This window comes from Pinus tabuliformis, chromosome 6 (assembly GCF_031772625.1).
Source record: "Pinus tabuliformis cultivar Carrire ecotype Pingquan chromosome 6, CPIR1, whole genome shotgun sequence".
Classification (NCBI taxonomy): Eukaryota; Viridiplantae; Streptophyta; class Pinopsida; order Pinales; family Pinaceae; genus Pinus; species Pinus tabuliformis.
In genome coordinates this window covers 999,869,947-999,884,271 of record NC_142292.1, presented here as the reverse complement: position 1 = coordinate 999,884,271, position 14,325 = coordinate 999,869,947, and positions in this window count along the sequence as shown.

Sequence of the window (14,325 nt, the reverse complement as noted above, 5' to 3'; positions counted from 1 at the left end):
AAGCCCCCGTGATAAGATCTTCATCGTCCATCTTCTATTCGTTGATCGATCCAATGGTTCCTATGCACTACTGCGTCCTTACGTCCTCCTTTCACCAATTTCAATCTCCAACCGCTCTTCTACTTGAAAACAGATTTAGTTTAGTTTCTTTGCTTGCACCTTAGTATATTTTGATGCTCTTTACTTCTGCAACTTAGATAGCAGCATTAGGTTAGTGATTGTTTTATAAATTCTGCTTAGCATAGTTGTTTAATTGGTTAATTAGGTTATGGTGTGAGTTAGCATTACATGTTGTTTTCTTCATTACTGTAGTAGAGTAACTCCTTCTTAGAATATATTTTCTCTTCTCCCATTAAAGAAACAAGCTTCTTCTGACCCTTTAGAAGTCTGGCTTGCAACCCCCGGGGTCTCTTTCCAGATGAACAGTGACAACAGGCAGGACCTTCAGTTCTACTTATGCATATAGCACTGTCACCTCCAAGTTTGTATGAACCACGGGTTGATAAGTAAAGATGGTAGCCCTGGGACTGGCAACGTTCTTGTTGCAATACCTAGGCTCATCACTTTTTGGTGCCATTGGCAGCGAGGTGTCTAAGTAGAATGTGATTACTGCTTTCTTCTATTTCTAGTCTCCAATTTTCTTCCATTAGTTTATTTCTGCAAAAGTAATCTAGTTTCTTCCTTTCTTTCAATTGTCATTATTTGCTTTCCTTTCCATTCTGCAAGTAGAATTTCAATTCAGCAAGTATTTTCTTTGTTAGTCGCTTCCTTTCTTTCATTTGTCATTATCTGCTTTCCTTTTCATTCTGTAGGTAGAATTTCAATTCAGCAAGTAGTCTTTGTGTGTCAATAGTCTTCCTTCAATCAACAATTTCATTCTACAAGTAGAATTTCAATTCAGCAAGTAGTTTTTCTTGTTAGTGGTTTTTCATTCAATTAACAATTTCCTTTCTACAGAGTACTTTCTAGCTTAAAAAAAAAATCTTACAAAAACCAACCCAAAAACATTTCCTTTCATGCCTCGTAGGAATAGGGACAATTCATGGAAATTCTTGTCAAATACCCCCACTGCATCCAACAATCAACCTTCTTTCTTCTTTAGTGACGGTGAATTGGAAGACCCTTTAGGTGAGAAACCTTACATATTTGAGGAACCTATAGGGCAAGAAGAAGAGTAAGAACCCATTCCTACTGAACCAATGGCTGAAAACCGAAATGAAAGAGGAATAGAGAGAGAACTGAGGGTGCCTTCCCCATCAAGGACACCAATGGGGACACTAAAATGAAGAATATAAGCCCCTCTAATATACCTCATTTCCATGGCCTGACCACAGAGGACCTTGACACTTTCCTATTTGACTTTGTTGTTATATGCTGAACCTATGACTATACATATGATGAGAAAATGTTAAACTATTTCCATCTATCCTCAAGGATGAAATGTTGTGTTGGTTCATGGGTTTACCTGGAGATAGCATCACAAATTGGGCTTAGATGCAACAGGCTTTTAACAACAAATATAGGGACTAACGTAGGTCAAAGGACACTAAAGAATAGATTTTCAAGATGACCATAGGCTAGGATGAATCCTTAGAAGACTATGAAGAAAGATTCTAGCTCAGTTACAAAAGGACCAGGTGCACACTTGACCCTGAGTCACTAAAGTTAGTCCTGCTTAGAGGAGTAAGGGAGGATCTTCTAGATACCTTACATATGATAGCAAGAGGAGATATCTACCAATTACCCTATGAGGATATTAATACTGTCTTTAGAAACCATTCTAGGGCAACCAGGAAAAAGGGTAGGGGTAGTCAACCTATGGCCAGTACATCATCCTCCAACTCATCCATCAAGGGTGAAATTGGAAATATGTTGGAAGATTTCAAAAGTGATATGCTGCAAACCCTTGCCTTGCAATTGGACACCATGAACATCAAAAGGAAGCAAGAGGAAGCAGAGAGAGCCTTGGCCATATTTTGTCCTAGATGCACCAGGAGGCATCCTAGGAACGAATGTCCATTGAACTGTATTAAGATTTGCTCAGTCTGTGAAGAAAAACACTCCATAGACAAGTGCCCTTCTTTACCTAGACTCAAAGTTGTATATCAAGGAGCTGAAGGGGTCACTGAGCAGCTTTTCTACATCAACCAAAGGAGACCTCTTGGGCCTAGACCATACCAGTAGGGTATGCAAGGGTCATCCCATGCATATTACAACCCAAACCAAACCACAACTATACCTTCTTGGGGACCCCTTGCTCATCCTTCCTGGTCTACACCCCCTCCTTGGTCCTATGCATCTCAGTATCATTCCCAGCCAGCCAACCAATCATTTCAACCTTATGTTCATCCACAACATTAGTGGAATACCCCACTCTAGGGGTGGAGGCCCCAATTCAACAATGTTCCAGCCCTATTGCCTCCACCACCTACCCAACCACAACTCCTGCATTCTACTCCACCCAAGCAAACCCAGATGCCTGCCCAACTAAATCTGAACCCAAACAATAAGCAGGCTCAATAAGTATACAGTGGAGAGAGATCATACCCAGCTTATGCTGTAGAAATCCAGGAGATCAACCTAAGATCTGGGAGAATTATCCCTGATAACGAACCTCCCTCTCCACATAGGGAGGTTGAAGAAGAAAGAGAGGAAAGAAACCTTAAAGTAAATCCACCCTTTCCTAAGAGATTAACCCAACCACTCTAGCCTACCCCAAAAGAAACTGAACTTTTGGGAGAATTGAAAAATCTATGTGTAAAGATCCCCCTTCTCCAGGAAATCAAAGATGTTCCCATTTACAATAAGTTGATTAAGGAGAAGTGCTTCAAGCATCTAGGAAGAAGAAAAATGGATGCCCCTACCATTAATGTCATTGGGCAGTTGTTTGACTTAATGCTGGGGTAGGTAATATGTCCAAAATATTTGGACCCTGGAAGCCCTGTAGTAGATGTGCACATCAATGGCACCATTGTCCCACACACTCTGATTGATCTTGGGGTTGCCATTAATGTGATGACCAAGGACACCATGCTCAAGCTCAACCTCCAAGGGTCATTGAGGAAGACCACAACAATTCTGCAACTTGCAGACCGTTCCATAGTCACCCCTGAGGGAATTGTGGAGGATGTGATGGTCTCCATTGACTCCTAGGAGTACCTTGCAGATTTTATAGTTCTCCAGCCAAGGGCTAAGCTTACTAGTTACCCTCTCATCCTTGGGAGGCCATGGTTGGCCACAATTGATGCTTGCATTAGCTGCAGAGATAGGAATATGACCATCAAGAATGGGCACATTTCCAAACAGTTAGTCCTATACCCTCCTACTCAACCGTCCCTAGAGCATTATTTACCTTTATGGTTGGAAGAGGAGGAAGAAGATGAGGTTTATTCTACTCAACTTTATGCTTTGGAAGCAACCATAGGAGGAGGTCAGCAAGATGCGGATGACTTAATTGGACACCTGCTCCAAAGTCCAACTCCTAGTTCATTACCATTAGAAGAAGAAGTAAGGGAAACCCAGAACAATAATCCAATTGACTTATGCTTGGCCAATTCCAACCCACTTTATGTCAAACCATAGAATTATGCCCAGAGAAAACTTTGAAAATTAATCCATCTCTATCTTCTCTTGAAGAGGATGAGTTATGCAACATGTTGAGAGAAAACCTAGAAGCCTTCACTTGGAGTTACAAGGAAATGAAGGGAGTACACCACTCAATGTGTACTCACCACATATACATCAAAGAAGGTTTCAAGCCAGTCAGGAAACCACAAAGGTGGATGAATCCAACCCTTAAAGACATAGTCAAAGCGGAACTACAAAAACTGCTAGATGCGGGATTCATTTACCCTATCTCTGACAATGAGTGGGTCTCTCCTTTAGTGTTAGTTCCCAAGAAAAATGGTAAGTGGAGGATTTGTGTTGATTATAGGGAGTTGAACAAAGCCACAAAGAAGGATCATTTTCCCCTACCCTTCATTGACCAAGTGCTAGATGGCCTGGCAAGGAAAAAGTTTTTTTCCTTCCTAGATGGATATAGTGGGTACAACGAAATCCAAATCTACCTAGAAGAACAGGATAAGACCACATTCACTTGTCCTTGGGGTACTTTTGCCTATAGGGTCCTTCCTTTTGGCCTATGTAATGCTCCTACCACTTTCCAAAGAGCAGTCTTGAGTATTTTTGCTGAACTAGTACATGATGTTGTGGAAATCTATATGAATGACTTTACACGTTATGGTTGTAATTTTTAAGAAGCCCTGACCAACCTAGGCAAAGTATTGCACAAATGCATTGAAATGAACCTATCTCTCAGTCCAGAAGAATGTGAATTCTTAATGACTGAAGGGACCGTGCTAGGTCATTCAATATCTTAGCAAGTACTGCAAGTGGACCCAAACAAAATAGCAATCATCCAAAGGGTCCCACCTCCATAAAAGCAGAGAGATGTCAGGAATTTCTTCGGGTTAGCTAGATACTATCGAAGGTTCATAAAGGACTTCAACAAGTTGGCCTCTCTGTCGTTTGGGTTGTTGGCCAAAGATTCTGAGTTTATATGGTCAAAGAGCTGTTAAGAGGCCTTAGACATTCTAAAGGGTAAGTTAACAACTACACCAATCCTTAGAGGCCCAAACTGGGCCCTCCCTTTTCATATTCATGATGATGCCTCACACAAAGCCATAGGAGTAGCCTTAGGCCAGGAAGAGGAGAAATTTCCATATGCCATCTATTTTATCAGTAAGAACTTGTCAAAGGATAAGCTAAACTATACCGTGACCGAAAAGGAGTTCCTGGTTGTTGTGCATTCATTAAAAAAATTTAGGCATTACATTACACACTATCAAACATTTGTGCATATGGATCATGGTGCAATCAAATATTTAATGAACAAACCAAATGTGAATGCTAGAATTATAAGATGGTTTCTTTTATTACAACAGCTTAATCTAACTATTGTTGATAAGCCTGCTAAGGAAAATGTTGTTGCAAACTTTCTATCTAGGATGAATATGCCTACAGATCAAGAAGGAATGGTGGACGACCAGTTACTAGATGAGAATTTGTTTGCTATTTCAGTTCTCTCCCCATGGTTTGCTAATATAGAAAACTATTTGGTATCATCATAGTTCCCGCCAAACTTGCCCTCCTAAGAAAAGAGCAAGATAGTCATGGAGAGCACCCCCTTCACCTGGATTGGGGGTAATCTTTTCAAACTTGGCCCAGATCAAATCTTGAGAAGGTGTGTAATGGAAGAGGAAGAGGACGTTTTTGACATCATTCTGACCTATCATGATGGGCCTTGTGGAGGTCACTTTGCAGCAAAGAGGACATCATTCAAAGTGTTACAATAAATCTATTATTGGCTTACTCTTCATCAAGATGTGAAAAAGTACATTAGTCAGTGTGAGCGGTGCCAGAGGATGGGAAAGCCTACTCCAAGAGATGAAATTCCCCTACAACCTCAAGTGACTTTCGAGCCATTTAACAAATGGGGCATGGACTTCATTGGGGCTATCAACCCTCCTTCAAAAAAAAAGCAGTACAATATTGTGTGCACTGATTATTTGACTAAGTGGGTTGAAACCAAGGTGATTAAGGCAACAACAGAAGAGAAGGTGGCTGAGTTCCTAAGGGAGAATATATTCTACAAATTTAGGTACCCTAGAGAGCTAGTCACAGACCAAGGCAGCTAGTTTACCTCCAACATGATTGAAGAACTGCTCAGCCATCACAAAATCAAGCATAGGGCCTCCACTCCTTATCATCCATAAGCTAATGGGAAAGTGGAGTTGACCAACAGGGCATTGGAGATCATCTTAACCAAGGTAGTGAGTAGTAGCAGGAAGGATTAGGCAGAGAAACTAGTTGAGGCCACATGGGCTTATAATACAACATGGAAGGCCACCACTGTATTTACACCCTATGAGCTATTCTACGGGAAAAAGGCTTTGTTGTCCATTGAGTTTGAATATAACACATTTAGGATGGCAGCCCAACTAGATTTGGATCTTAGTCATGCATAGAAACAAAGATTATTCCATTTGAATGGCTTGGATGAATTCAGAATGCAGGCCCTCCTACATACAGAGATAGTTCAGCTTCAGAGGAAGATCTGGCATGATAAACATATTAAGGAGAAGCAATTTCAAGAGGGAGACTGAGAATTGTTATATGATTCTAGGTATAAAGACTTCAAGGGAAAGCTAAGGACAAGATGGCTCGGACCTTATGTGGTGGAAAGATGCCATGATAATGATTCAGTGCAAATCATAACTATAGATGAAGAAGCCATTCCATTGCTTGTTAATGGACACCGATTGAAAATGTACAAGTGGCCTTTATCAAAACAAGAGTTCATTGACAATATCAATAAGACAGTGATGATGGTGGAGAAAGTTCCAGCTCCTCCCTAATCAGGGCACTAAAAAAGAGAAAAAAGAATAAGAATTTAGGTGAAAGCCTTCATGAGGCACCTGAGTCCCATCTTTGGGTTGAAAACCTCGTAAGGCGGCCCAAGGATGAGAAAAAATGAAAAAGAGTAAGAAGATCCCTGGGTGAAAACCTTCCTTGAGGCACCAAGGGCATATATCTAGGGTGAAAACCTCTCTGAGGTAACCTAGGTTTTTTCAAAAAACAAAAATATAATAATAAAAGAAAAAAAGAAAAAGAGAAAAGACATAATTGTTATTTGCAGGTGGGTGAGAAAGAAAATCAAGGAGCAAAGAGAAGATCCAAAAGGAACCCTGCCTCACATATATTCATCTCCTCCACTCCTTACCATGAATTCCATTGTTTTTTTACTTCATTGCTTCAATTTAAGGCGAAGATTGTGTTTTCTACAGGATCCCCTGAATGGTAGGTTGGTTAGATCCCAAAAATTCATTCTATACATGATCGAACCCCTCACTTCATCCATTACCATCATCCCTGCACTCTCACACACTCCTACTCCCTCTGTCCATTCATTACAACATCCTCACAACACCATCCAGCAACATTATCAAGAAATTCTAAGGGAGACACCAAACATTGCCAAGTGGTAGTCCAAGAGCTACACAATAGCAACAACATCAGATCTGTAGTCATAGACACCATCAATAGACAGTAGAGGAGGAAGAATAATGACCATGTAGTAAATAAATAACGCAACACCTCTGATCCTCGACAAACTACAACATGGCATCGAGACCACAAGTATCCCACTCACTCACTCATATGCATCATTTGATCAAAAGTTGTAAAGGTTACAAGGTAGTTGGTTTGTAAGTAAAAAGGTGGCCAGTTAACTTGGCCACCTTCGTTCAGTCATCACATACCAAGTAAGGTGTCCTCTCACACATGGTTGCAGTCAACTCAAAGAAGAGAGGAGGAGTAGGATAAGAAGTGGTTAACTATGGATTTAACAACTGTGGGAGCTGATTACAAGGAGTGGGAATGATGAAGTGGTATAAAGGGAAACAAAACATCGTTTTCATGCATTCATGCATTCCACCTCCTTGAAACTCCCTCACTCAAGTAGCTCTCATAACTCTAGCCACCCACTGGAAGCAAGGATCCATTGTTCTGCAAGAGAATTCCTACAAGAATAGTCTACACACAAAGGCAGTCTACAGGATAGGCATAGAAAGGTTCAAGAGGGAATATCAATAGAATTTTGCACTACCGCCATTCTAAAGAGGTAGGATCTAAAAATCCATCCCCATTTACAAGAAAATGAACTAGAAGTCCTCTAAAAATCTAGTGGATTACATACACAGGAAACTCTATTTTCTCAAGAATTTTCTCATTCCCTCACTCAACACAATGGAATCCATGCCACTGTTATAGTTAGAGGGCTCACTATAGATCTCACCCCAGAGTTCATCAATAGGGTCACCACACTTCCCTTAGGAATTGCATGGATAAAAGAAGACAAAGCAGACAGTCAGGTGGCAAAAGGGAAATTCTTTTTAGAAGGTGAAGAACCCATAGAGGATAAAAAAGGAGTAAGGAGGGACAATATACCACACCCATGGAGTGAGGTAGGTTACCAACTCATCAAATATATCTCATATGAGGGTAGATACAATGTTGTTTATGGCTACCATTTTAAGATGCTTGAAGAACTAAGACTTGGGGTAGAAACACCAATTCACCAAAGACTCGACATACCCTATTTCTTGATGCAATCACTCATAGAATCTAGCAACAAAGTAAAGGAAGGGAATTCCCGACAGTTGGCTCACCATGTTTTGATCATAATCCTCATTAGATGCCCTCCAAAACCTCGGTATCCCTATAAAATGGTTAGTCTTCAGAGACTTACCAGCAGAAGATGACATCAAAACCCTCTTCTATGATGTTAGTCCTTCTGTTAGAGAGGAAGAAGGCATTGAAATAGAAGGGGAAGAACACAAGGAGGAGTCACCTAGGGTGTCTCTAGAGGTCCCTGAGAGGATAGCTGCAGGAAAAAGAAAACCAACTAGCATGTATGGCCAGCCTCTCCTTGGAGACCATCCAGTGTAGGATGTCAGCTAAATCCTATGCTCTTTACCTTAGTGAACAATGGCTGCAATTTTAGATTAATACACTATCACAAAGGGGCACCATGCCATTTCAGGACTGTAGACAGCTTATTGATCTTTGTGATCAAAGTGCACTAGGGGATAGGGCCAAAATGTCTGAGTTTTACTTGCACAACATGGCCCTCATAGACATGAATATTTGGGATCCTAATGCAGAGCTAAGAGATCTACAATTAATGGCTTTGGCATCATCGATGAACCATGAGAATTCAAGGGCTGCAAAGATGAAAATAATATTGGCCAGAGAGCAAAATGAACCTATTTTCATTAGAGATGAACAATAAAATCCCATAGCCCTAATCAGCACCCATAATCTAATTGCAAATGATCCTCAGCTGGCACCTAGATATCTTGCTACCCAGGAGCAAGCAATTTCACATTTTGAGGATATGTTTCGGCTTCTAAGAGATGATGATATACATGCATGCTAAAGGAGATGGAAAACACTGCCACACAGCTTGAAGATCAGAGAATATCACTCCCTTCAAAGGTTGAGAGAGGCACTCAACAAGACACTTATGTATAAGAAATCAATGCAAAGGTTGAACGTCAATTGGATAGGCATAAAACTCAGTCCACCACTACTCCTAGGGATGCTAGAAGGGAGAAAAGAAGAAGAGGAAAAGAGGCAGTGGGAAGAAGTAGAAAGGAAAGCAAGCTTCTTTAAACAACAAGAAGAGACCACAATAGAAGCATGGGATGTCAGAGAGCCTACCACAACCATGAAGGACATGGACATTGACTAAGTTGCTAAGAGGATGAGCAACACTTTCAGTAGAGGGGTGATGATGAGCCTCATCATTGGGTAATTATATGGGCCTTAATTGGCCTTAATTCACCTCCTAGCTTAGTCAAACCATCTATTCTCACAACTTATTCCATACTTTTGATTATATTTTGTTTATGAGATGAGTTAGAGTTGGATATTTTTCTTTATGGTCTAATGTGCATGTAATGCAGGAATAAAGGATAAAAGCAAGGAAAAATGCAGGAATAAAGGATAAAAGGAAGGAACTATGGCAAAGTCCTTGGTAACAACTCAAATGGGACAAGGGAGAGGAATTATAGGAGGTAAATCCTCCTCATTTACTACCCCTCCATTTGAATATTCCTCCATCAGCTCAGAGTGCAAACAACCAAATCATGAGGACTAAAAGATAGTTGAGTAAGTGAAAGTGACAGAAACCAATTTATCATGAGTGGGGAGCCAAACCTCCCTAATGGGAAGGAATTTGTTGGAGACTTCAGATGTATAAGTAGAGAGGCATAGGACCTTAGTAGGATTTGGATTCATATTGTAAAACTCTACTTTATTTTTGAGTTGCAAGACTTGTGGTAGTTTGTTATGTAATCCATTGTTTTTATAATAAAGATGAGTTCCATTTTGAGCCAGCACTGAGTTAACTCAGAGGGCTGAAGCTCTTGGGTTAGGACCCAACACGAGTAGCCAAAGCTCCTCTTTATTGTACATGTATGCTAGCATAGATTTCTGGTTCTGTTTATTTTCTTAAGTAGCTTCTTGGTTTTCCTATTCATTCGCTTAAGTAGTTGCATTTTCATTACAACAGTATAGTGTAGGTTTATGGTTTAACTATTCATTTTATTAAGTAGATGCATTCCACTTACAGTAGTGTAGAGTAGATCGGTTGTGCTTCAGTTTAATCCCATTTGTGACTTCTTTCAATTAGCATGTTAGCTAGGAGAAAAAGATCACCATAAGGTTGTCCGCAGGTGTCTCGGCCTCATCTCCTCCCTCTGGGACCATGACTTGAGGAAGAGACCCTTCAACAACCCCAAAAACACAGGTTTTTTATTCTTGCATGAGCTATGGAGTTTGTTGTTTGATGTAGCTACTTGTTCACCCTCACTAGTTTTTCTGTCATTTTCATTGAAACCTCCTTCAACATGTTCTTCATGCATAATCCCCTTACCGTCTGATCCACAACAAACCTGCCCAATCACTGTCTGATTCATTAGTTTATCCAACTTCCACCTCATGTGTCTTCCACCTACTTTATGTGCTTTAAATCCCCACCGTCCATCTGCCTCGCCTAATCCGATAGCTATCACGTCACCTCAACACTATATGCGCTTTAAGCCCCCACCATTGATCTGCCTCGCTTGATCTAATGGCTGTTACGTCACCTGATCACCAAGTAGCTTAGCCGATCTCCACCGTTGATCTTTCTAGCCTGATCCGACGGCTATAGAGCAATCTCACCTAGATTATTGCACGACTGTTATCCGCCCGAGAGCACGCGAGAAAAGTGGTTTTCTTGTGCTACGTGTTTCTCAGTTAGGCTAATTGCGTGAAATTCATAAATACAACTTAAAACTTTAAGGACGCGCGAGAAACTGCTTACCGCTTTCGAAACCTGCTCCATCATTTCAACACCTTTTCTTCCCGCAATACGATCTTTGTCGTTCATTTGCTTCGTTACCCTATTCGTCCATCCATTCACTCCATTCCTCGTGATAAGATCTCCACCATTCATCTGCTTCGTTACTTTGTTCATCCATCTATTCACTTAAGCCCCCACGATAAGATCCCCGCCATCCATCCTCTACTCGTTGATTGATCCAACAGCCCCTATGCACTACTATGTCCTTACGTCCTCCTTTCTCCAATTTCGAACTCCAACCGCTCTTCCACTTCAAAAAAGATTTAGTTTAGTTTCTTTTCTTGCACCTTAGTATAGTTTGATGCTCTTTACTTCTGCAACTTAGATAGCAACATTAGGTTAGTGATTGTCTTAGCAATTCTTCTTAGCAAAGCTGTTTAATTGGTTAATTAGGTTATGGTGTGAGTTAGCATTACATGTTGTTTTCTTCATTACTGCAATAGAGTAGCTCCTTCTTAGAATAGATTTTCTCTTCTTCCATCAAAGAATCAAGCTTCTTCTGACCCTATAGAAGTCTGGCTTGGAACCCCTGGGGTCTCTTGCTAGATGAATAGTGACAACAGGAAGGACCTTCACTTCTACTTGTGCATATAGCACTGTCACCTCCAAGTTTGTACGAACCCTGGGTTGATAAGTAAAGCTGGTAGCCCTGGGAGTGGCAGCATTCTTGTTGCAATACTTAGTCTCATCACTTTTCACATATGTGAAGGAGAGAGAGAGTCTTTTATCTTGGTTGAAATTAATCTTTTGTTTGGCACCTTTGACCAGCATTGACATGGCACACTTTGACTTGGTTTGAATAGATTTGGATATGTTTTGAGAGGCTGATGCCAAAGGTAGTTTGACTAAACTTTTCCAACATATTTGACTAGTGTCGACCATAGATCTACAAATAATGTTTTCGTAGGTCAAAGATTGACTTTCACCAAAGTGTATGGGCATAATTTTGACTTTTTTTACTGGACTTTGACTAGCAAGGAAGGAAACATATTTTGACTATTGACCAAACATATTTGGAGGAGTTTTGACCATTGAATTTTGGATTGTTTAGGGTTTATTTTGTTGTTTTTTATTGATGAGCCCCAGTATTGCAACAAGAATGTTGCAACTCCTAAAGCTATCGACTTAAATTATCAACCCAGGGTTCATACAAACATAAGAGGGGTCGACATTGTATGTGATGCAAAGACCATTCTCTTCCTAGTTTGACTCTCTTTGATGCAAGCGAAAGAAGTAAATGGAACAAATTCAAATGAGAAAACACCTATGTAAGCCACCAATCCTAAGTTGCAAAAGGTAAATATCCATAAGAAAACCAATTATACTTTTGTTGGAAAATAAATGACAGAAAGGAAATTTGCAAAAATGTAAAGCACAATGAAAACTAAGAAAATATAATATATATTGCGAGAAAATAAATGGAATTAAAGTAAATCTACTCTATTTTGTAGGAAAGAAAGGTCCTAGATAACTTTTGCATGAAGGAAATCACACTTTGCTTAAAGTAAATTGTGGAAAGAAAATCTATACCAATTGCAGAACTCAACATTCATGAAGCAAGCAATGTAAGAGATAAATGGAGACCTACCCAAGCCTCATTGCAACCAAAGTGGTCTCAGATAATTCAAGGCTATAAATTTACTTCTACCATGAATTTGGATTGAATTTGGGTAAGGAATATCTCGAAAAAAAAATGTTATGAGATTGCTACAAGATTGTTATTTCTCGAGTTAACTTTGTATGTTTTAACCCTATACAGAAATTACTTGCATACGAATTCTAAAACACAAAAAATAAACAATGCGAGAGCATAACACATAAAATACATATACACAGAGACATTCCCTTGGATCCCAAAACTGGGACTACCAGATTGATTTTTCATTATGTTCCTTTCAATGTTACAATAGATATTTATACATGCCGAAGCATCCAATACCATGGACCGAAAACCATCGCGTCGAAAACCATGGACTGAAAACTATGGCATCCAAAACCATGTGTGAAAACGATGCACAAAACCATAGGTAGGTCCGCCCAACCTAATATAGGGTCCAAAAAAAAATTTCTTACTCATCCAACTGACTGCACCTCCAAACAGGTTAAACACATACCCACTTGTAGATCTTCTCTGATCCAGATCTCCAGCCCAGTCTGCATCAACAAAGCCACGAATATCCAACGCTCTGTCCAATCCTGGTCTTCCTTGGTAGCACAAACCATAATCACTGGTGCCACACAAATACCTAAAAACTCGCTTCACTGTTGTCCAATGCTCCTTTCCTGGTTTTGACATAAACCTGTTCAATACTCCCATTGCATGTGCAATGTATGGTCTAGTACAGACCATTGCATACATCAGGCTACCAACTGCACTTGCATATGGAACATGGGACATGTCCTCTTCCTCTTCTTGTGTCTTGGGACACTGTTCAACAGATAACTTCACACCTACAGTTATAGGAACCTTCACTGGTTTACTATCCTGCATATTAAACCTTTGTAGTATTGTCTCGACATACTTCATTTGGTTTAACCAGAGCTTCCTCTTTGCTTGATCTCTTTTAATTTCCATGCCCAAAATATAGTTTGCAGCACCAATATCTTTCATGTCGAATTTGGAGGACAATTGGGTTTTCAAATCCTGGACAATTTCTTTGTCATTTCCAACCAGCAACATATCATCCACATACAAGACCAGATAAATAACACGATCACCAATTAATTTAAAATACACACAGTGATCTTCTTTGCTTCTGGTGAATCCAAGTCCTTGTATAAATGTATCAAATTTCTGATACCACATCCTTGGTGACTGTTTTAGCCCGTACAAAGACTTCTTTAACTTGCATACTAGTTCTTTCTTACCCTTCACCGCAAAGCCTTCAGGTTGCTTCATGTAGATCTCCTCTTCCAAATCCCCATGAAGAAATGATGTCTTCACATCCATCTTTTCTACCTCAAAATAAAAAGCAGCAACAACAGATAAAAGTAATCTAATAAAAGTTACCTTGGCAACAGGAGAAAAAAATATCACCAAAATCAATTCCCGACACCTGGGAATAACCTTTTGCTACCAAATGAGCTTTGTATTTCTCCACCTTTCCTTTTGCATTTGTCTTCTTCTTGAACATCCATTTGCTACCAATGGGTTTCCTTCCAGCTGACAACTCCACTAGATCCCAAGCCTCAATTTTGTGCAAAGATGCCATTTCATCAACCATGGCCTCTTTCTAGATTTTTCCATCCTCTGAATCTACTACTTCCTTCACAATTATGGGATCATCATCAATAATAGATAAAGCAAAATTTGAGTAGAAAGCAAATGGACTATACCTTTCTGGATGCCTTCTTTC